The 22391-nt window shown below is 45.2% G+C and overlaps 1 protein-coding gene and 1 pseudogene across 1 annotated transcript in view; both read right to left on the bottom strand.

The window, feature by feature from the left end:
* PNPLA7 (patatin like domain 7, lysophospholipase) overlaps positions 1-22391 on the bottom strand; it is a 1710105-nt gene that overhangs the window by 1347641 nt on the left and 340073 nt on the right. The gene's annotated exons all lie outside the window — the stretch shown is intronic.
* Positions 14441-15286, bottom strand: LOC147710522 (uncharacterized; annotated as a pseudogene).

Below are 22391 nucleotides of genomic sequence, written 5' to 3' on the forward strand. Positions count from 1 at the left end.
CCATTTTCCGGAGCGGGTTTTTATGGAGATCCCGAGCAGGCTTTTAACGTTGCATGTTTTAATCCAGGGCACTAGATATACTATAGCCACAGTTTACGCACCTAACGAACGTCAGGAAGTTTTCCTTAGGGACTCACTGGGCCGACTGATGATTTCCCCAGACAAGGACTAAGTGGTGGATGGAGATTTCAATGTCGCAATGGATACTCATAGGTACCAGTCTACCCTAAGGGTGGGACAGGTCGGGGGACTTACATCGGGCGCTAGACATTGATTGGAGGAAGCACGATTAACGAATATATGGTGGTACAAATATCTCACAACTTTAGACTACACTTTCTTCTCTGGCGCCCATCAGACATATAACCGTAGAAATTATTTCTACACCTTCCCCAGGGTAACTCCAGACACGGTCTCGGTAGACATTGGACCGGCAGCTCTTTCGGACCATTCTCCCATAATTTTACAACTCAATCTTGGCGGGCGCCCGCCAGCTCCCCTGGTCTGGCAACTTAACGCAAAACTCCTCACCTTTGACAAAATACGATCACATACCCTGACAGCCATAAACTTCTTTTGAAAATTAATGACACCTGCTGTTGCTGTTGCTACATTGTAGGAGACATTCATGGTTGTGATCAGGGGGCATTTCATTGCCCTGACCACAGTCTATAACAGGGAGAGGGCAGCAGCTGGAGTCGCAGGTGAGGGAGCCCCAGGCCACCCATGTCCAATCGGGCTCGATCGCAGTCTGCCGTCAATTGACAGCTGCCCTGAAACAATTAAGGGCGATAGACAAGGGGAGAGCGGAAAACACCCTGCTTCGAATACAGGGAGAGGATGGCACCCTGCGACAACCGGAACAAGGACATAGCAGATAAATTTCAAGCCTTTTATGGAACCCTCTATACGGGAGAATTCCTGCTGAAGTCTGGTGTGCAGGAGTATCTTTCCCAGATGCCCCCTCCTACCTCTGCCCCCCACTGCCACAACTACGTTCACCACTCTGGATGTACATATAACTTCGCAGGAAGTCCTAGCAGCTATTCAAAAGCAACCACCAAACCTCTATGCTTTTTTTAGTTACACCGCAGGCCCCCCTAAAATCACCCACTCGCGACCATTTACAGACAGGGAGTGGAATGACGTTCTACACCGAGCGTGAGCGTCTGCCCTTAACATCACTAGTAAAGAAATGCTCTTGAAGATTGCTCACTATTGGTACCTCACACCAGCGAGGATTGTCGCCTGGGCTCTCACAGGCGATGGCCGCTGCTGGTCGGCAGGGTACTCTAACTAAGCATGGGCGAATTTTGCGAATCTCGCGTTCGCGAATTTTGCGGATTTGCGAACTCGCAATCCGCAAAATCCGCGAATTCTCGCGAATTTGCGGATTTTTTTTTGTGTTCGCGCGGGTTTCTGCCAGTTCGCGAGGGTTTTGTACAATTTCGCAAACGCGAATTTACCTGTCGGGTCGCAAGTTTTGCGAACTTGTTGTTTCTACGTGTCCAGCCTGTTTGGGACACTCTTCTTCATCACTGCCACTCTCTGTCACCACTGCCACTCTCTGACTACTCATGCCACCCTCTGGCCCACCCATGCCACCCTCTGTTTCATCACAGCACCCTCTGGTTGTCCAGTGTACATTATTGTGGCAAAGCAAAGCACACCTTCCCTGCCTCAAGTGACCTGAATTAATTTGGGGCTGATTAATGTGTCACAGAATATTTTTTTAGCTGGCACCTGCTTCCTTAGTGCTTCCTGATTAGTGATCTTTTGCACTTGCTAAGTGCTTTCATTGTTGCAAAATTAGTTACAACACCTGCCCTGCCCCAACTGACAATAATGAATTAGGGGCTGATTAATGTGTCACTGGATTTGAACTTCCAGCCTGGCTCCTGCTTGTCTCCCTTAGCTGTAATTCAGGACCTTTGTGGCATATGTGTAACTATTCTGAGGGTCAGAGCAGGGTCATATAATAGTTGCAAGTAGGCAACTGAACTCTGGAGGGGCCCCTCAGGAAGCACTACAGGAAATGGCTACTAATGATGAGCTTGAACTTTTGAACCTGGTAAGTAGTTTCAGTTTTGCTAAGATCGTATTTCGGCAATTTAGCGCTTATTCGCGGGGCGCGAAGTTGAACTGGGAAGCCGCGAACTCACACGAACAGTGCGAGCAAGCCATAAAATCCGCTGCTCGCGGATTTGGCGGGAAATTCGCGAATCTCGCGGATTGCGAATTTACCGAAAATCCGCAAAATCCGCGAGCGGAACGGATTTTCCGCCCATACTTAACTCTAACACTCATTTTATGGCAACGCCCCAAATGGCAGTCTTTCTAGGAAGGGGTCTTGGAAGCGGTAAACACTTTGTTAATGACTGATATTCCCAGGTTCCCGAGCTATGTTCCTTTGGGTCACCCAAACCCCCTCACTTATCTTTTAAAGTTCACAAGATAGAGAGCCATTACCCTAGCATTGGGAGCGGCTAAGCAGCTCCCCCTCGCCAAATCGGGTACAGATGTTGTACCGGCTCACTTGGACTGACTACATAAACTATGGGACATAAAAGGGATGAAAAACTGACAGCAGTGTCTATGCACCACCTCCCCCCCTATTCAACAAGATGTGGTAGCCCTGCCTCAAATATTTAGCTGATAAATTCAGTGACCTGTCCTGCCCCCAATACTCACAAATATTGCACTTAACGTCCAAGACTACACCCCATGACCACTAGTTTGTCTGAGTTCACCTCCATAGATCCTAACATCTGTGCACGCCCGAACGTACCCAACTTTCTGTAATGACCCTCTTTTATCTCTCTCTTTGATACTTTCTTCCTCTACATGATTTCTCCATGATACACGCTCATGATGTTTAGTACACAAATCACCCCCAGCCAATGGATGTAGGTGGGCAGTTTTGTATCCCTTATTTAAATTTTTTTATAAAAACCAATCTAAATCCTAATTGAATATATAGCTGACTATCCACAGTCAGTTCAATTATTTAATAGAAAACATGCATCAATTATTGGTCAAGCAAGAGTTCTTCATCACAGTCGTAACATGTAAATAACATTGATTCAGCCCCAGCAGACACGTGTTTTGTCGCCATTCGCGGCGTTTTCAAGGCTCCAAAAAGTTAGGTAGATTTCAATTGAGAGTTTTCTCTTGGAACAGTGCACACTGCATGTAGGCCTTTGTCTACATTCTAGTTCAGTTTTCACAAATTGTGTAGCCAACACAATTGGTAGTGTTGCTCCCCTTAGTCAACTGGATTAATACATTAGAATGTCCAAAAGTTGAGTGCTCCTCCACCACTTCGTATTTATGATATTAGCAGCCTACACACCACATCCTGACATTGAAACAATGCCACAGGCAGACTTACTCATACAACACAAAGAATTCAAATTTACAGAAACCGGACGCAATTCGTCATGAGGACTTTCACAGTCCAACTAGCAACAGTTGCAACAAATGGAACTCAATCTCAGGGCAGCAACTAAAATCACACCACAAATGTTGCACGCAGTAATGGGCAAAATGCCCACGAAACGTGAACAAATGCCATTCTGGGTAGCTCAGAAAATAACTCCGCTTGAGGCAGTATTCCCAAACACTACCCTGTATGAAAAACACAGAATGCTAACAATCTGCTTGCCCATGAGGATAACATCACAAGTAGAAGATTGCACCAATTGGGGTACAGTCTTTGCTGCCATATATACCAGGACTTGTGGTATTCATTCATTAGCGGTGATACCCGTTGTATTAAGACAAATACAGAACAAGTACGGAGCAGAGCCTGCTCTGAACTTTGGGATGAAGTTACTAAACAACTATGACCAGGTATCAGCCATAATACTAGCTAATATTAAAGGGGAAGCAGCTTCGGTGGCAATCTGCCAACACCTAAGGGAGTTCAGTCCTAAAGATCAACAACACTAACTGCCCAAAATAATTGAAACTACATACGCAGAATTAGGCATAGACAGTTTAGGTGGAAAAGCTTTAAACCATAACTGATAGGCAGTCCTGAAAAGGACGCTTCCACACAGACACCTGCTTCTTCTAAAAAGAAGTGGGATAATAAAAAACAACAAAGCTTTATAGGAAACAGATCTCAATCCCGAGGTAGATCTCCACCACAGAAGCCCTATGAAAAGAGGTACAACTTTAGGAATAGGGATAATATTAGGAAACCTGACAGTTATCAGGCTACTGATACACGTTCCTCTCGTTCCTTTCAGTGTTCAGCGAAAAATTCAGAGAGAGAAGGACGGTCAGAACACAAAGAAGAAGAGCGTACAAAGTCCAGAGACAAGCAGCACGCTTAAGACTATACTTCCAAAAAAAGAAGAAAAGCTAAAATCAAAACCTCAATTTAAGAAGAAGAAAGTTGGAGGACTGAAGAACAGAGATGCCCAGAATTCTGAAGACGCAACTTCTGAACGGGGAATGAGCTCAGACGATGCTAGACAGTGTGGCAAAAGTAACAATAGCTTGCCAGAACCTGATGCAATTGCTGGTGACAGCGGACTTGAATAATAACATCATGGTGGAAACACGAGATTCATGGGCAAGCGTCCCACACAAGTAAGATGAGGTAACACTCCAGATGGAGGGGGCAAGCCCAGGAAAGTTAAAGGTCTCTTTCGGAAAAATCTGTCATCTGGTTATGACATCTCATTAGTTGAACAAGATTGGCCACCAGCATTTGTTATGGAGTGCCCTAGGGGAGAAACTGTAATTTTTCCAGCCTTCTCTGACCTTGTTCGCATTCATCTTAAACACACATGTGTAGGGAGCGGGTAGTTGCCCTAGCTCCAGCATTTTACAAAAATAATGCCGGATGGGATGAAATTTCAACCCACCATGTGATCCTGTTAAAAGTTTCACCAAATGCACAGAGGCAATATCCTATAAAGCAAGAAGCTAAAAGTCAGGGGGATCTTAGATCAAGTTTAATACCAAGGGGTGATCAAAATTGCACCTCGCCAATAAACAGTCCTTTGTTTCCTGTCATGAAACCTGACAATACATATTGTCTAGTTTCAGATTACAGACATTTGAACACATGCACAAAGACATTCGCTGTCCAAAATACCCAAAGTGCCACATTAATTAATAATATTGGGCGTAAAAAATACAAAACACTTGATATCTCAAATGGATTTTTCTGCCAAAATATAGTACCTGAAAGCCGGCATTTGGGTGCATTCTCAGCGTTGGGGTCCCAGCGACAATTTTGTCGTCTCCACCAGGAGTATAAGAATAGCCCGGGGGGATTTTCAGCAAGAGAAACTGAGTTACTCCCAAATTTTGATGAGGAAGCATTGGCCTACGTGGATGATATTTATCTGACAGACGATGACTTACAGAGGCACTTGACCAGGGTGAACACCATAATCATGGGATTCGCCTCAGAGGGCTACAAATTTAACTTTAAAAAATCAAAAATCGCCCACCTCAAATTCCTGTTTTTAGGATATGAGCTTTCAAGTGAAGGGAAAAGTCTGTCGGCTAACTTTTTAGAAATGTGTGTGCTGCTCCAACCTCCAAAAACATTAAAAAATCTACAATCGATACTGGGATTCCTAAATTTCAGCAGAACATACATTTTGTATTTCACAGAAAGAGTAAAACCTTTCTACGACTTAATAAAACTTGACTTTTCAGTTAGACATTGGACACAGGAACACACAAACATCCTACATTCACTGCAAGAAGACATGATAGATTCCAAACACTTACAGACATGCGTAACCATACGCAACTTGTTGATCTGTGTAATAGCGGGTCCATAGGAATGAATGAATGGGAATTACTGAATCGGTAAATACCGATTCAGTAAAATGGGGAACACATTCAAGGGTAGCAGGGTGTCACTTTGACACCCTGTTGCACCCTTGAATAGTGCATGGGTGCACATGTGACACACATACATGCCCTAAGGGCATGTATGTCTGCCACATGGCACTGTTAAAAAAAAAGCACAAAATTGCTTTTTTAACAATTTTTGTTATTTACCACCAACTTGTAGTTGGTGGTAAATAACGAATCCTTACAAGTGAAAAGCACTCACTTGAGTGCTTCCCACATTAAGGATTCGGTAATTTACAGATTCCTTAAATTACCAATTCAGTAAATTACCGAATCCTTAAATTAGGCCCCTACATCTAAAATGCCTAATACCGGTAGGTAACGGCCGAAATTCGGTAATTTCGGCCGTTACCGACCGGTATTAGGCTTCCTACATCTGGCCCCAAGTCTTGAAATGTGACATCTGCCAGAAGATGAAAGGCTCCACCATAACACGCCCGGCACAGACACCATTATTAAAATTAGACAAACCTCTCGGTTGCGTCTATCTGAACCACTGCGGTCCCTTACAATCAGATGGGGCCTATAAATATATCATAGTTGCAGTGGATTCATACTCAAGATTCCAAAGGGTTTGGTCTCAGCGCTTGGCTGACACTCGAACTGTTATCAAAGATTTGCGAGTCTTTATAGGGACAGATGCAGTTGGCCTGTTACATTCCGACTGTGGCCCGGCGTTTAGCTCTCAGGCTTACAAAGAGGCTATGGAAAGTATGGGCGTAGCATTGCGGTACTCCTCTCCGTACCATCCTGAGGGAAATTCTGTCATGGAGAGGAAACACCGGGACCTAAACCAATCTTTAACAGCTAGGGTGACTAGGCAAGGGTGGTAGTTGGGTCAATCACATTTACGGGGTACAGCGAGCACTCAAAAACCAGCCAGGAAGTTCCCTTGCGGGTGTCACACCATATGAGGTCCTATTTTAGACGGGAATGTGGGTAACTGATCTTGATTGTGGAGGCACTGTGGCGGATGAGAAAACCATTTGATATCCATGATCGTTTGGCTATTTTACAGGATCTGAATGAATCCAGGACAAAACAAAGCAAAGTCCCCCTGAAACAGACCGCCACTGGGGAAGTCAAGGCAGTCACGGCAAGACCTGTCTAGATCCCAAAAGTCGGGGATCTGGTCAGAGAGAAAATAGTGGACAAAAAGAATTTGGACCATCATACAGAAAGCCTGTACCTGTCCTAGCAATTCAAGGAACAAGAACTGTACTTTTGCCGCCTGTTGCCGGAAAAAAGGAGAAAAGATTTGTCTTAATTGACTTAATTAAACCACACTATGTGGCCGATACTGAACAGTAGGCCTTGTGGACTCCACCGTAGCAGACGCCCTCCTCTAACTACAATCCAAGAAGTTCAAACAGAAAGACTCCCGTTCGAAGAGCCTCCTGTATTGAATGGCGGACTATGGAACTCTTTCCCTTGAACCAGAAGTTCAACTTCAAAATCAAACTCAAATTAACACACAAGTGGCAATAAGGCCAAATACTGATGTTTACATCAACATGCCTCGACAAGAGCAATCTATGATTTCAACAAATCCCGATGCAATTCCTACAATTGATCGAACTGCTTCTAGCTACTTCATAAACTTTGATATGTTTTCATTGAATCCAAGTGAACCATAAACGATGCCAGCCCAACAAACACGCAAGCAACAAGACAAGAAGTTTCTTAACCTTCTCAAAAAGACTTACCTGGTATCGCCTTGGGATAGAACTCTGGGTAATTACTGGAATACTGTTCTTTCTTTTCTGGCTAGGCTTAGTTATAACTTTTAGCATGCTTATTAATGGACAATACCTTCAACAAAGCTCTACAGCCCAAAAAGTTAATTTGATTCTAAAACCACATCAATCATCTCCAAAGAGACTTGTCATCAGTGAACATCACAGCAGTTCCTATACCAGACTGTATAGTTTGGGACAAGGTTGATTTCGATATATTCGGTCCGACTAAACTTTTAAAACTTTCGCATCCGTTTAAAATTTCAGTAAATGATATCATTACCTCCAGTACATTTTCTGATGATTGGGACTCTGAAACTGTTAATAACATGTTGTCTGATTTAGAGAAAACTGCTGCATTTCCGAACACTGAAATGTTAGAAGGTAATTCAGAATATGACACTTTGTACCTTTACCAATATTATGGATATCATTTCTTGCACAAATCTATATCACCTAGAAATGTTTTTGAGTACCACCAGTGGGAACATTGCCCTACACCACCAAAAGGTAGTTCGCAAACATTTGCACAGAAATTCTCATATTTTTCGGGGTTTAACACTTCTGACCCGACGTCATTTTTTTATAAAGTTACACCGACATCGGCACTGAAAATAATGCTGACAAACACCAAACAGATTTACGCTGTATACTCAATTGTCTGAACAGGGTTTTGACCTATGGAATGACACAATAGACTTAAAATCAGTCTGGGGTTCTAGAGACTGACATGTCCAGGGAACAGAAGCGCTATTTAGAAAATTGTTTTGAGCAAAGGCAGGCAGGCAGGCAAATATGAAAAATGGGTAAAGAATACATTAAGGAATCTTGGGAGTTACCATACAGATTTTGATGCCGGAGTGGGGATCGAGGAGTGTTTCTAAGCAGTACAAACTGCAAGAACGCTTTGAGCGGTTCTCTCATGTGCCAGGATATTTCCCTGCACAGAGCTTTTAATGGTTCAGTGACAAATGTATCCTGTCACAAGAAAAGGGACTCCAGCAGCTGTGATTACACCGGCATTCAAGCCTTTCTTAAGTGGGAGTTTCTTGATGCTGAACCATCAAGGTTGTTGTGGGATACTTCGGGGCATTGCCTATCTGGTGACTGTGAACTACAGGGTTACTTGCTGTATGCAAGTATTGTTTCCCCAACCAAGTAGTGAGGGAGATGCCGTTATGGCCTTCGTTGAATGTTTCCATTACACAGTTTGAAACTTTGAGCAGACTGAAAGCCATGCTTTCACAGCAAACCGTACCCTTAACCTCTGCCGGAGAGACCTTTGATCTTCAAATCGTAAGAACCTCGACTGAGATACAGGCACTTATATGTACAAACTGCCCCTTTTATTTCGCAGAAATGGTGAGTCGTTACTTTAATATGTCAGATAAATGTGGTATTGTACATCTATTTAAGACCACAGGGTCAGGATTTCTAAGCACCTTTCAGACAATCCTCGGAGTAATTCCAGATTTCATACACTCCATGTTGGGAAGCATTTTTGGAGGTCTTCCGCTGATCCTGTTCTCTGCAGCAGGAATCCAGATTGTCATTTTTCTGCTACACAATGGATGGCAAAATCACCAACGAGATGGCAAAAGCACTCCTGGAGCATAAATACCCTGAACGCATGGTACAGCATCTGGGCACACCTCGCCTACGGGAACTGAGCGCCTCTTGGTTCCTATCGTTTAGACCATTCTGGATAGACTGCATCTTACGTGTTCTTCAATGCCTGTTTTGCGGTGAAGAATGCGTTCTGGATCTCTCTCTGACACGCCTGCGGACTTGAATACCAAGCTGGAACTCTTGAGGTCCCATGTTCGGCAGTGTCCCCAGCGTATTCCTATACTGATGGCTGAACTCCTTGAGAACCCGCAGGTGCCTTTCACTACAACTGGGTTGAGCATCAGCTCCAAAACTAGCACTCAACGGTATTGACTACAGCACCAGCTGCCTCAACACCAGCTTTTGGCAGCTCTGAGTATCATCTGTGCTCTATTGGCATACACTTAATCTGCAATTGGCTCATTGTGTGCTGGGAAATAATTCGTTTTTTTCTTATTCAAAACTCAACTAAATTTGGACCAGTTACTCTAAATTGACACTTCTCTGCTGGGAAAAGCATGGCCTTCTGACGCTTGTAGTGGTTCGACTTATTTAAACGAACTTGGCTAGGACTTTGGCTTAGAGTGACATTTCAAAATACTAACTATCAAAAATAGATTTTTTAAAAATGTCTTTAGCAACAATATTTTATGAAGCTCACTGATATTTTGCGCTGCTACCTAGTAGAAGAGTAGTTCGCTTTTCTCATTATTGGCTGTTTGGAAGAGGAGTGTGTCTTATGTTTCATATAGGTACCCTAATATAGGCCCGGGTAATATTATACACCTTCACCTACATTATCTCCCTTATACTACACAGTAACGAGCCTTAAGGATTGAACCTTTACCTAGTTCTAGTTCTGGGTGCAGAAGGAGGGGTTTTCCTGAACAATAGTGTCCTATAACTTCATCAATGGACTCATACAGTATGAATGAATATTCATGAGGGTTCTTGGAAACCAGACAGGGGCTACACCACCTATCCCACCATATCTATGTACAAGGTTCATCCCATACATCATCCTCAAATCCAACAATGGCTAATACATGAGACAAGGGACAAAGAAACCCTAGATACTTTTTGTATAAATACAGCACATCTTGCTAGGGTTGGTAGAGGGAACTGGGACTTCCAGGCAGACACATTGACCAGAGACGCTGAGGCTCCTGCATGCAGATGCTCCAGCTAACAGTGGTCTAGCACATCCCTCGCGGGGTGTCCAACTCAAGACCAGGACGGGATCCAACACTCTCTCACTTCAGGTAATGGGGTTCAACTAAATCCTAGAGGGATTCTTGGCTTCACATCTACTCATATGCTAGGTACACATAGGTACATCTAGATAGGCATTGTAGGAGTATGCGCACTTTTATCCTGCATTAATTATACATGTATTTATTCATGCTTATTGCAAGATGGCAAAACGTGCTAACCTTTTATTTTCACTGTACTGCTAATCATACATATCTGCTACTGTCTAACGGTTGTTGCAGCACATCTACTTTACACTAGAACAACAACTGTGCAATCAATTCTTATTGTACTGTTTCTTCTGTGTATCTCTCTGAGACCGAACAAGTGAGCACAAGTGACTGAGCGAAAAGTAGTACATTGTTTCCACGATCTGAAGGGATCAGGGTTGTCATGTTCTGAGGTTGCCAAAAACTATTCTCTCCCTGATAAGAGTAGATTATAGTGCACTGTGAGCTAGCTAAAACAGAAAGGCTAACATTCTTGGTGGGGGTGCTCAGAGCCAATCTGCCACCATACTCACAGCTTATGTTATCTAAACGCGCAGGTCCTGTATGGGTAATATGGAATATGCTACTTACCAGTATGCATCTGTTCTTGGCATAGAGGGCTGCAGAGTGGTACATTATGAATAGATCGCCATCTGGTGTTGGGCTCGGATGATTGCACTTTGTTTTTCTCTTGGAGAGTCTTTTGTAGCTTGGGGACTCCTCCTTTGGTTGGTAGTGCGCATGGGCATCGGCTCCATCCTTAGATTGTTTTGCCATAGTAGGGTTAGATGGAGTAGTATGATAGAATACAGATAGAAATGCCCATGTAAGTGTATCTAAATAAGATATTGTTGGAACAGACACAGGTTTCCGGGGAGGCTGGGAGGGCATGTACCACTCTGCAGCCCTCTATGCCAAGAACAGATGCATACTGGTAAGTAGCATATTCCGTTCGAGGCATATGGGCTGCAGATGGTACATTATGAATAGACTATACAGCAGTTCTCTCCCTAGCGGTGGTCGCCCGTGTCTGTTGCAACTGTCTGAAATAAAGTCTTTAATACAGCTTGTCCCACTCTAGCTTGTTGTGTTGTGTGCACATCTACACAATAGTGCTTTGTGAAGGTGTGCGGTGTAACCCAGGTAGCTGCTTTGCATATGTCATCTAGTGGAATGTTTCCCAAAAATGCCATAGATGCTCCTAGTTTACGTGTAGATTGAGCTCTGGGAGGAACAGTTAATGTCCTCTTTGCTTTTAAGTAGCATATTTGAATACATTTTACAATCCATCTGGCAATGCCCGCTTTAGAGATGGGATTGCCCTTATGTGTAGGAGAAAACGCAACAAATAGCGGTTTTGTCTTTCTGAAAGTTTGTGTTCTTTCTATATAATACAATATTGCCCTTCTGACATCCAATGTATGTAGGGCCCTTTCCGCTACCGTCTGTGGTTTTGGAAAGAAGACCGGTAGTCCCACTGACTGATTGATGTGGAATGCAGAAATTACTTTTGGTAAGAATTTTGGGTTTGTTCTAAGAACCACTTTGTTTTGGTGTAACTGCATGAATGGTTCTTGAATCGTAAAAGCTTGTAACTCACTTACTCTTCTGAGTGACGTGATAGCTATGAGGAAGGCCACCTTCCATGTGAGGAATTGTATTTCACACCTATGCATAGGTTCAAATGGTGGTCCCATTAGTCTGGTAAGTACTATGTTGAGATTCCAGACTGGGGAAGGTGGCCGTCTTGGTGGAATGACTCTTTTGAGTCCCTCCATGAAAGCTTTAATTGCTGGTACTTTAAACAGGGAAAGATGTTGCCTGTTTTGTAGGTACGCCGCTATAGCTGCAAGATGAACCCTGATAGAGGTATATGCTAAGTTACATTGCTGCAAGTGTAGTAAATAGCAAATAATCTGTTTAGTGGATGCGTCCAGAGGGTTGATGTGATTACTGTTACAGTGTACAGCAAACCTCTTCCATTTTGCTGCATAGCATGCTCTGGTGGTAGGACGTCTTGCTTGTTTAATGATTTCCATACATTCTGGTGGTAAATCTAAATATCCAAACTCTATGACCTCAGGAGCCAGATCGCTAGGTTCAATTGTTTGGGATCTGGGTGCATTATTTCTCCATGGTTCTGTGTAAGGTGCATGGGTAATAATCTTAGCTTTTGATGTGGTACCTGTGAGAGTTGTAGTAGCGTGGTGAACCACGGCTGTCTTGCCCACGTGGGTGCCACTAGTATCATTGTCATTGAATGCTGTTGCAGTTTCCGAACCACTAACGGAATTAGTGGGAGAGGGGGAAAAGCGTAAGCAAATCTGTTGGACCAATTTATCCATAGTGCATTGCCCTGGGACCGGTGGTGTGGGTACCTGGATGTGAAGTTTTGGCATTTTTCGTTCTGATGATTGGCAAACAGATCTATCTCTGGTTGCCCCCATCTTTGGAAGAATGGCTGCAGTATCTGGTCGTGCAGCTCCCATTCGTGTACTTGTCCTGACTCTCTGCTTAGGATGTCTGCTATCTGATTTTGAACTCCTGGTAGGTGTTCTGCTAACAGATAGATCTTTTGAGGAATGGCCCATCTCCAAATGTCCTGTGCTAGTTTGGATAGTTGGAGAGAGTGTGTCCCCCCCTGTTTTTGAATATAATACATTGAAGTCATGTTGTCTGTTCTGATCAGGACTGCCTTGTTGGTTATTTGCATTTGGAAAGCTTTTAGTGCTAGAAATACTGCTAATAGTTCCAAGTAGTTGATGTGCAGTTTCTTTTGCTGCACACTCCACTTCCCCTGCACTGTGTATTTGTCCATATGCGCTCCCCATCCGGAGAGCGATGCGTCCGCTGTCAGTATCACTTGTGGAATCGGTTCTAGGAACGACCGTCCCTTGGAAATGTTTGTTGTGTTCCACCACTTCAGAGAGCGATGCGTACGGTCGTCTACCAACACCAGATCTGTAATCTGACCTTGAGCCTGATTCCACTGTGTCGCTAGACACTCCTGTAGTGGACGCATTTGTAGTCTGGCATGAGGTATTAGCAGTATGCAGGAGGACATCATGCCTAACAGATGCATAAACACTCGTGCTGGTAGTGAGTGTTGTGGTTGAAATCTTTGTATTAACCTGACCATTGTCTGTATCCTGATTGGATTGGGGTATGCTATGGCTCTTTCTGTGTCTATAGTAGCCCCTAGGTATTGTTGAATTTTGTTTGGTTGCAGGTGTGATTTTTTGTAGTTCACCGTAAACCCTAGTTGGTGCAGCAATTGAATGGTCTTCTGTGTGTTGTGAAGGCATTCTTCTTGTGACTTGGCCTTTATTAACCAATCGTCCAAGTATGGGAAGACATGTATTTGTTGTCTTCTTAGGTGTGCTGCCACCACAGCTAGGCATTTTGTGAACACTCTTGGTGCCTTTGTGACCCCGAACGGAAGGACTTTGAATTGATAATGTTGTCCTTCCACTACAAACCTTAGGTATTTCCTGTGGGCTTTGTGAATTGGGATATGAAAGTAAGCGTCTTTTAGATCCAGTGTAGAAAGAAAGTCCCCTTTCTTCAGTAAAGGAAGTACCTGTTGGAGCGTGACCATGTGGAAATGTTCCGAATTTATGTATGCATTGAGAGGTCTGAGGTCTAAGATTGGTCTTAGAGACCCGTCTTTTTTGGGGATTAGGAAGTATAGAGAGTATATTCCTGTCCCTTGTTGATGTTTTGAAACCTTCTATGGCATGCTTTTGTAGCAGTGATAGTAGTTCTTCTTTTAACAATGTCAGATGATCTTGACTCATTGGACGCTGTCTGGGGGGGATGTTTGGTGGGGTAGCTGTGAGTTCTAGGCAATAACCATGTTGGATAATTTGTCTCACCCACTTGTCTGATGTGATGTTTTCCCAGACAGGTAGGAACTGTGATAGACGTCCCCCGACCGGTGTTATGTGGTCTGGGGGAAGTTGTATTAAGTCATTGTTTTGGGGTTGGGGAGTTGCGGTTGTTATTATTCCCGCGACCTCTACCCTTGTTGTTGTTACCTCTGTAACTACCTCTTGAATTACCTTTGGGTGACGTAGGTGTAAAAGAGGTGGATTGCTGATTTGTTCCTGTATTTTTTTAGCCTCCTCTATAGGTGGATCTACGAAAGAAACCCCTTTGTGTTGGCTGTTGTAATGCTCCCATTGACTTAGCCGTTTCTGTATCTTTTTTCATCTTTTCTAAGGTCTCATCTGTGCTTGAGCCAAAAAGTGTTTTCTGATCAAAGGGTTGGTTCAATAAGGATGTTTGTACCTCTTGTTTGAACCCTGACACTCTAAGCCATGCATGTCTCCTTAACATGATACTGGTGTTGATGGATCTTGCTGCAGTGTCTGCCGCATCCAGGGCGCACTTAATGGAAGTGTTAGTTATAATCTTTCCTTCCTGTATTAGCTGATCTGCCCTCTTCTGGTGTTCTTTAGGGAGATGTGTGATGAGTTTTTCTAACTCATCATAATGTGCCCTGTCATATCGTGCAAATAGCGCTTGTGTATTGGCTATTCGCCAGCTATTTGCCGCTTGTGACGCTACTCTTTTGCCTGATGCATCTATTAATTTTGACTCCTTATCTGGCGGAGGGGCTTCTCCTGTGGATAATGAGTTCGCTCTTTTGCGAGCGTTTGATACTACCAGCGAGTCTAGGGGTACCTGTCCTTTGATAAATATTGGGTCCTTTGGAGCTGCCCTATATTTTCTATCAATTTTTGGGTTTAACACCCTAGCTCTTACTGGGTCTTTGAATATGTCTGCTGTGTGACTGAGAAGACCCTTCAGCATAGGTAGAGTACCTGATGTTCTTTGTGTATTAGGTAGTGTCTCTAATAGGAAATCCTCTACTTGAGGTTCTGTATGTAGGTCTACCTTATGATATTTTGCTGCCCTATTAATGAGCTGTACAAACCCTGTGTTATCAGGTTGTGAAGGCTTTGAGGGATATAACTCTGGGTCATTGTCATCATCTGACCCTGCGTTATAATTTTCCCATGGGTCATCCTCATCTGGGATAGTGTCATCATCCTCATGAGGTTCTCCCTCCCCTGTATCACTGTCTACATCTGACTGAGGTGTAGATGGTCTTGGTGTAGTAGGTGGAGGAATATTTGGTATAGTGTGAGGAATAGGAGAAGAGGGTGTGACTTTGGGTCGAGGAGAAGTAGGAGGAGTTGTATTTGTCCCCATTGTTCTCTTCTTAGAAGGAAGAGGTTTGTCTTCTAACTGTTCATTCTTCCTCTTCTTCGTCACTACTTTGCCAGTTTGTGGATCGATAAACAAAATCTTTTGTTTCGGATCTGTTTGCTGCTCCTGTATCGGTACCGAAGCTTTTGGTTCCGAAAGGTGCCTTTGCTTTCGATCGTCAATGTTCGTTGTTTTCGGCACAGAGGATTTGTTCGATTCCAATTTTTTCGGTGTCGAGTGAGTCTTCGACGTCGAAGCATTTTTTGGTTTCGACATGGAATGCTTCGATGCCGAGCTTTCCCTTGCATGAAGCTTCGGTGTCGAAGTCGATGTCGACCGTTTCTCGGATCCGACATGGTGGGAGACCGAGAGTTTCGGTTTCGTTGCCGGGCCCGAAGGCGGGGCGTCGGAAACTTTTTTCTGCGGTTTGACCGGGCTCGAAGGCGGGGTCGTTACCGCACGGGGTCGGTTTTTTGGTAAGGGGACATCGTCACTCACGGTTTGTTTCACGTTGAGTTCCTCGACATCCGACTCGTCCCCTTCCGACCCCGACTGTTCATGATTCTCTTCTTCATCGAGGTGCTGGTCCTCGAACAGATCCGGGATCGCCTCCGACTGCATTCTGGAAACCTCGTGTCTTCGAGCTCGACGATTTCTAATCGTCGACTTGGAGGAGAATGCTGCGCAGGCCTCGCAGTCCCTGAATTCGTGTTCAGGCGATAGGCAGAGGTTGCACACCTCGTGTAGGTCCTTGTGTGGCAATTTAGCACCACACGTTGGACATTTCTTAAATGGAGTCCTTTCCATGGACTCCGGGCTTGACCACGTCGAGAAAGGCCTCCTGTTCGTCGACGTAGATCAAAGTTTTTCTTTGATGTTGGAGTCGAAACGCGTCGGAATGGAAATGAAATCGCGTTCGATAACAATACCGTCGAATTGGAAAGGGAATACGTGCTGAAAAATCACTTCTTTCCGAAGTCGATCTGGAGTGCTTCAATCCTCATCCGAACCCGATGGCGGAAAAAAACAATCTAAGGATGGAGCCGATGCCCATGCGCACTACCAACCAAAGGAGGAGTCACCAAGCTACAAAAGACTCTCCAAGAGAAAAACAAAGTGCAATCATCCGAGTCCAACACCAGATGGCGATCTATTCATAATGTACCATCTGCAGCCCATATGCCTCGAACAGGAACTACACAACACTTCATGACTCTGCGACACATTCAGTAAATCGGGCCCCAGCAGTTAGCCTTTAGCTTTTTACTAGTCACATTCAGAGCTATGCCCTCAATTCTACCCCTCCTCCTGGCCATGCCCACACAGATAATGTACCATGTAACGACTGGTCCCATATTGCAATAATGACCCGCATATCTTGTACATTTACCTCAGACCATGCTTACTCTCCATTGTTAATAGTTATACTGTGCGGGCAGATAATGTCAGTAGGAGGACAAAGGTTTCTAAGTTCAAGGGAACTATATTGCTTCCTTCCTGGAAGAGTCTTCGAAGTATCACGAGATAGGTGGCTCCTCCCCCGGACTACACTGCGCATGGGCATCCTCTCCATCCTCAGATTGTTTTTCGCCATTGTGGCAGGGATGGAGTATGATTCAGTAAGTGATGTCCATGCTATAGAATAATTCTGAGTGCTACAGCTGCGACAGGCACCGGGGAGGAGGGAGGGCGATATGAATGTCAGCAGCCCTACATGCCAAGAACAGATGCATACTGGTAAGTAGCATATTCCGTTTGAGGCATGTTGGCTGCTGAATTCATATCTGTGCATAGAATGTATAGCAGTCTCCCTCTTAGCGGTGGTTGCCCGTGCCAGCTGCAGCAGCCTGAAAAAGAGTCTTGAGTACAGCCTGTCCTACAGCTGCTTGCTGTTTGGAGTGTACATCTACGCAGTAGTGTTTGGTAAATGTATGTATGGTAGTCCATGTGGCTGCTCTACATATGTCTTCTAGAGGAATGTTTCCCAGGAAAGCCATGGATGCCCCTAACTTGCGTGTGGAATACGCCCTTGGGGGAACTGTTAATGTGCGTTTAACTTTTTGAGAACAAATTTGTATGCACTTAACAATCCATCTGGCTATACCTGATTTTGAAATGGGGTTGCCTTTGTGCTGTGGTGAAAATGCAACAAACAGTTGCTTAGTTTTCCTGAAAGGTTTTGTTCTGTCTATATAGTACAGGAGAGCTTTTTTAACAATCAGGGTATGTAGAGCTCTTTCTGCCACTGAATCTAGGAAGAACACTGGCAGTTCGATAGTCTGATTGATGTGAAACTGGGATACCACCTTCGGCATAAATTTAGGGTTTGTACGTAGCACTACCCTATTCGCATGAATTTGTATGAATGGCTCCTGACTAGTTAGGGTTTGTAGCTCACTAACTCTCCTAAGTGATGTAATCGCCACTAAGAAATCCACTTTCCACGTTTGGAATTGAATCTCACATGAGTGTAGAGGTTCGAAAGGTGGGCCCATTAGTCTGGTTAGAACCACGTTGAGGTTCCAGACAGGTGAAGGTGGGTGTCTTGGAGGAATCACTCGTTTGAGTCCTTCCATAAAAGCCTTAATAGCAGGTACTCTGAAGAGTGAAAGTGTTGCCTGTTCTGAAGATAAGCTGCCACCGCATCCAAATGTATACGTATGGAACTGTAGGCTAGATTGCATCTATGTAAATGTAACAGGTAACATATGATGTTTTGAGTGGATGCATCTACCGGATTTATGTCGTTATTGGTACAATAGATGACAAATTGTTTCCACTTCGCCGCATAGCATGCTCTGGTTGTAGGTCTCCTTGCCTCTTTGATAATATCCATACAGTCAGGAGGCAAGTTCAGGTAACCAAACTCTATGACCTCAGGAGCAAGATGGCAAGGTTCAACTGTTGTGGATCTGGGTGCTGAATGTCTCCATGGCTCTGCGCTAAAAGACTGGGTGTTAATCGCAGCCTTTGATGAGGCACCACAGAAAGTTCTAGGAATGTGGTGTACCATGGTTGCCTCGCCCACGTTGGAGCAACTAGGATGAATGTCATTGAGTGTTGTCGCAGTTTGCGTGCCACTAGTGGTGTGAGCGGGGCTGGGGGAAAAGCGTACGCAAATCTGCCTGGCCAGTTCATCCATATCGCATTGCCCCGAGACTGCGGATGTGGAAAACTGGCGGCGAAGCTTTGGCATTTCCTTTGTGGCAAACAGGTCTATCTCTGGGTGACCCCACTGCTGGAAGTACGGTTGTATCACTGAGGGATGTATCTCCCACTCGTGCATTTGGTGACTGTGTCTGCTGAGCAGATCCGCCATCTGATTGTCCCTGCCTGGGAGGTGTTCCGCCATGAGGAATATGTTCCTTTGAATGGCCCACTTCCACATGCTTTGCGCTAGGTGTGACAACTGTGGGGAGTGTGTCCCTCCCTGCTTCTGTATGTAGTACATGGCAGTCATGTTGTCCGTCTGGATCAACACGACTTTGTTGCACAAATGCACCTTGAACGCCTTCATTGCCATGAAGATTGCCATCAGTTCCAATAGGTTGATATGCATCTTCCTTTGCTGTGTCGTCCATAGTCCCTGTACTGTGTAATGGAGGACACGCTCTCCCCAGCCCAGGAGAGATGCTTCCGTCGTCAGCACTATTTGTGGCACAGGCTCTTGGAACGGTCGTCCCCTGCAAAGGTTTTGTGGGTTCCACCAATGCAGAGAGTGGTATGCGCGACCTGTCACCAACACTAGGTCTTTGAATTGTCCTTGAGCCTGGTTCCACTGCCGTGCTAAGCACTCCTGAAGCGGACGCATGTGTAGTCTCGCGTGAGGAACTATGAAGATGCAGGAGGCCATCATGCCTATCAACTGCATAAACACCCGTGCTGGGAGCGAGTGTTGGGGTCTGAATTTCTGAATCAGTAATTGAATGCTGTTGATTCTTGCTGAGTTTGGCTGAGCCTTTGCTACCAGAGTGCCTATCGTTGCTCCCAGGTACTGTTGTACGTGGGCGGGTTGGAGATGAGACTTTGCGAAGTTCAATGAGAATCTGAGGCTGTGGAGGAGGTGAATAGTGCGAGACATGTGGCTGGCAAATTGCTGGACTGACTTTGCTTGGATGAGCCAGTCGTCCAGATAGGAGTAGACGTGGACATGGTTTCTTCTCAAGTGCGCTACTACCGTGGCTAGGCACTTGGTAAACACCCTGGGGGCTGTTGTCACCCCGAAAGGTAGTACCTTGAACTGGTAATGTTGATTTTGTATGGTAAACCTGAGATACTTCCTGTGTGGAGGATGTATTGGTATGTGGAAGTATGCGTCCTTTAGGTCTAGTGTTGCCAGGAAGTCTCCCTGAGTGAGCAATGGCAGAACCTGTTGTAAAGTGAGCATGTGAAAATGTTCTGACAAGATGTATTGGTTTAGTGGCCTGAGGTCTAGTATTGGCCTGAGAGACCCGTCCTTTTTGGGTATTAGGAAGTACAGAGAGTATACCCCTGTGCCCTGTTCCTGTATGGGGACGAGTTCTATGGCTCCTTTTTGCAGCATGCTGATAACTTCTTGCTGCAATAAGTCTATGTGCTCTGCGGACATAGGACAGTGTCTTTGGGGTATGTTGGGTGGAGTGGAAGTGAGCTCTAGACAATAGCCGTACTGAATAAGTTGTCTCACCCACATGTCTGTGGTAATGCTCTCCCAGACTGGCAGGAACTGTTGTAATCGTCCCCCGACCGGTGTTACATGGTCAGGGGGCAGTGACAAGGCGTCACTGTTTATTATTGGTGGAGGATCTGGTGTTGTTGTTCCCTCGTCCTCTGCCTTTGCTGCTGTTTCCACGGTATCCACCTGTATTGTTTTTATTATAGGTGGTCTGCGCGCTCCCTTTATTGTATGGACTTTGTTGTGATGCCTGGCCTCGCGTGGCTCCTCTGTTACTGGAGCGACGAAAGGAACCTCCCCTGAACTGTGGGGACTGCAAGGCACCCATAGACTTGGCTGTTTCTGTGTCTTTTTTAATCTTTTCTAAGATTGTGTCCACATCAGGACCAAATAAAAAATCAGGGTTTACAGGCTGATTTAGTAATGTGGTCTGAATTTCAGGTTTGAACCCAGAGATTCGCAACCAAGTATGTCTCCTGAGCATGACACTTGTGTTAATGGCCCTGGCTGCGGTGTCTGCTGCGTCTAGCGCGCATTTGATGGACGCGTTTGTTATGAGCTTCCCCTCCTGGATTAGCATTTCTGCTCCTTCTTTGTAGGCCTCGGGCAAATGTTGAAGCAGTTGCTCTAAAGTGTCATAATGCGCCCTATCGCATCTGGCTAATAGGGCCTGTGTATTGGAAATTCTCCAGATATTAGCTGCTTGAGCAGCCACCCTTTTCCCTGAAGCTTCCAAGACTTTTGATTCCTTGTCTGGAGGAGGAGCATCACCCCTAGTTTGTGAGTTGGCTCGCTTACGAGCATTTGAGACCACCAGAGAGTCCAATGGCAACTGTCCCATAATATATGGAAGGTCCACAGGCGCCGGTCTGTACTTTCTTTCAATCCTGGGGTTGATAACCCTTGCTCTAGTGGTTTCTTTGAAAATGTCCCCTGCGTGTTTAAGGACACCTTTTAGCATTGGTATTAACAGATTTCTCTGAAGTGGAGAAAGTGTCGAACAGGAAGTCCTCCTCAACTGGGTCAGCATGCATGTCCACATCATGATTTAGCGCTGCCCTTTCAATTAGAGCGTTGAACGCAGCTGTATCTTCTGTTGGAGAAGTTTTAACAGGATAAGAAGGAGTATCCGGAATAGTTTGTGACTCCCCCTGGTCAGCAGGGTCCGTCCAGGCTTGAGTATGGTCATCCTGATCCGTGTCCGCAGGGTAATGATATTGTCCATCATCGTCATACCCCATATCCTCAGTAGTGGGAGTGGGAGAGTATCCAGAAGTATCCTGGCCATGGTACCTCACAGTCTCAAAAAGGACAGGCGACGTTGAAGAATCCCTTTTCTTTTTGAGTGGAATTTTGTATGATTCCAGAGGATGTTCTGACCTTATCTTCCTTTGATAGATAGTAAGTCTACCAGATTCGGAGTCGATATGTAGCTTCGACTGGTCGTCATATGAGGGCTCTTGATACAAAACGTCCTCTTCTAGAGGATGTGTCCTTTTTCCCAATGACACCTTCTTGGTCGTTTCGACCCCAGGCTTCGGATCGAGCGCTTTAGGGCGCGCAGTCGGGGGCAGACCAAATGTTATTGGCCGCACAGTGTCTTTAGACAGACTGACCATCTTCGGGGCCGTCGTCGATGGAGGCCTGACCGATTTTGCCTTTTCGCCAGTAAGTTTATGTCCTTGCGTCGACTTCGGTGCTTGTGGCGTCGGAGGCACGCTTTTCTTTCTCGGCTCGACGTGGTCCTTCGAGGCGCTTTTGGATTTCGACTCGAAGCCTTTGACGAGCTGGGGCCTGTCGACTAGATGCTTCGGATCGAGAAGCTTCCGAGACTCGAGTCCTTTGTTTGAGTCGGCGTCCGTCGACGTCGACTTAGTCGGCTCGACGTGCTTGGATTTGACGGTGGACTTCAGCGCACCGATCTTCAGTTCGGCACTCTTCACCTTCGACCCCGCAGGGTCGTCGACACCTCTTTTGTTCGTCGACTCCGATGGGTTGGAGCTCTTCGATCCAAAGACTGATTTCAGCAGTTTCGGTTTCGACTCGAGGGCT

The sequence above is a fragment of the Lissotriton vulgaris genome, chromosome 5 (genome assembly GCF_964263255.1).
Source record: "Lissotriton vulgaris chromosome 5, aLisVul1.2, whole genome shotgun sequence".
NCBI lineage: Eukaryota > Metazoa > Chordata > Amphibia > Caudata > Salamandridae > Lissotriton > Lissotriton vulgaris.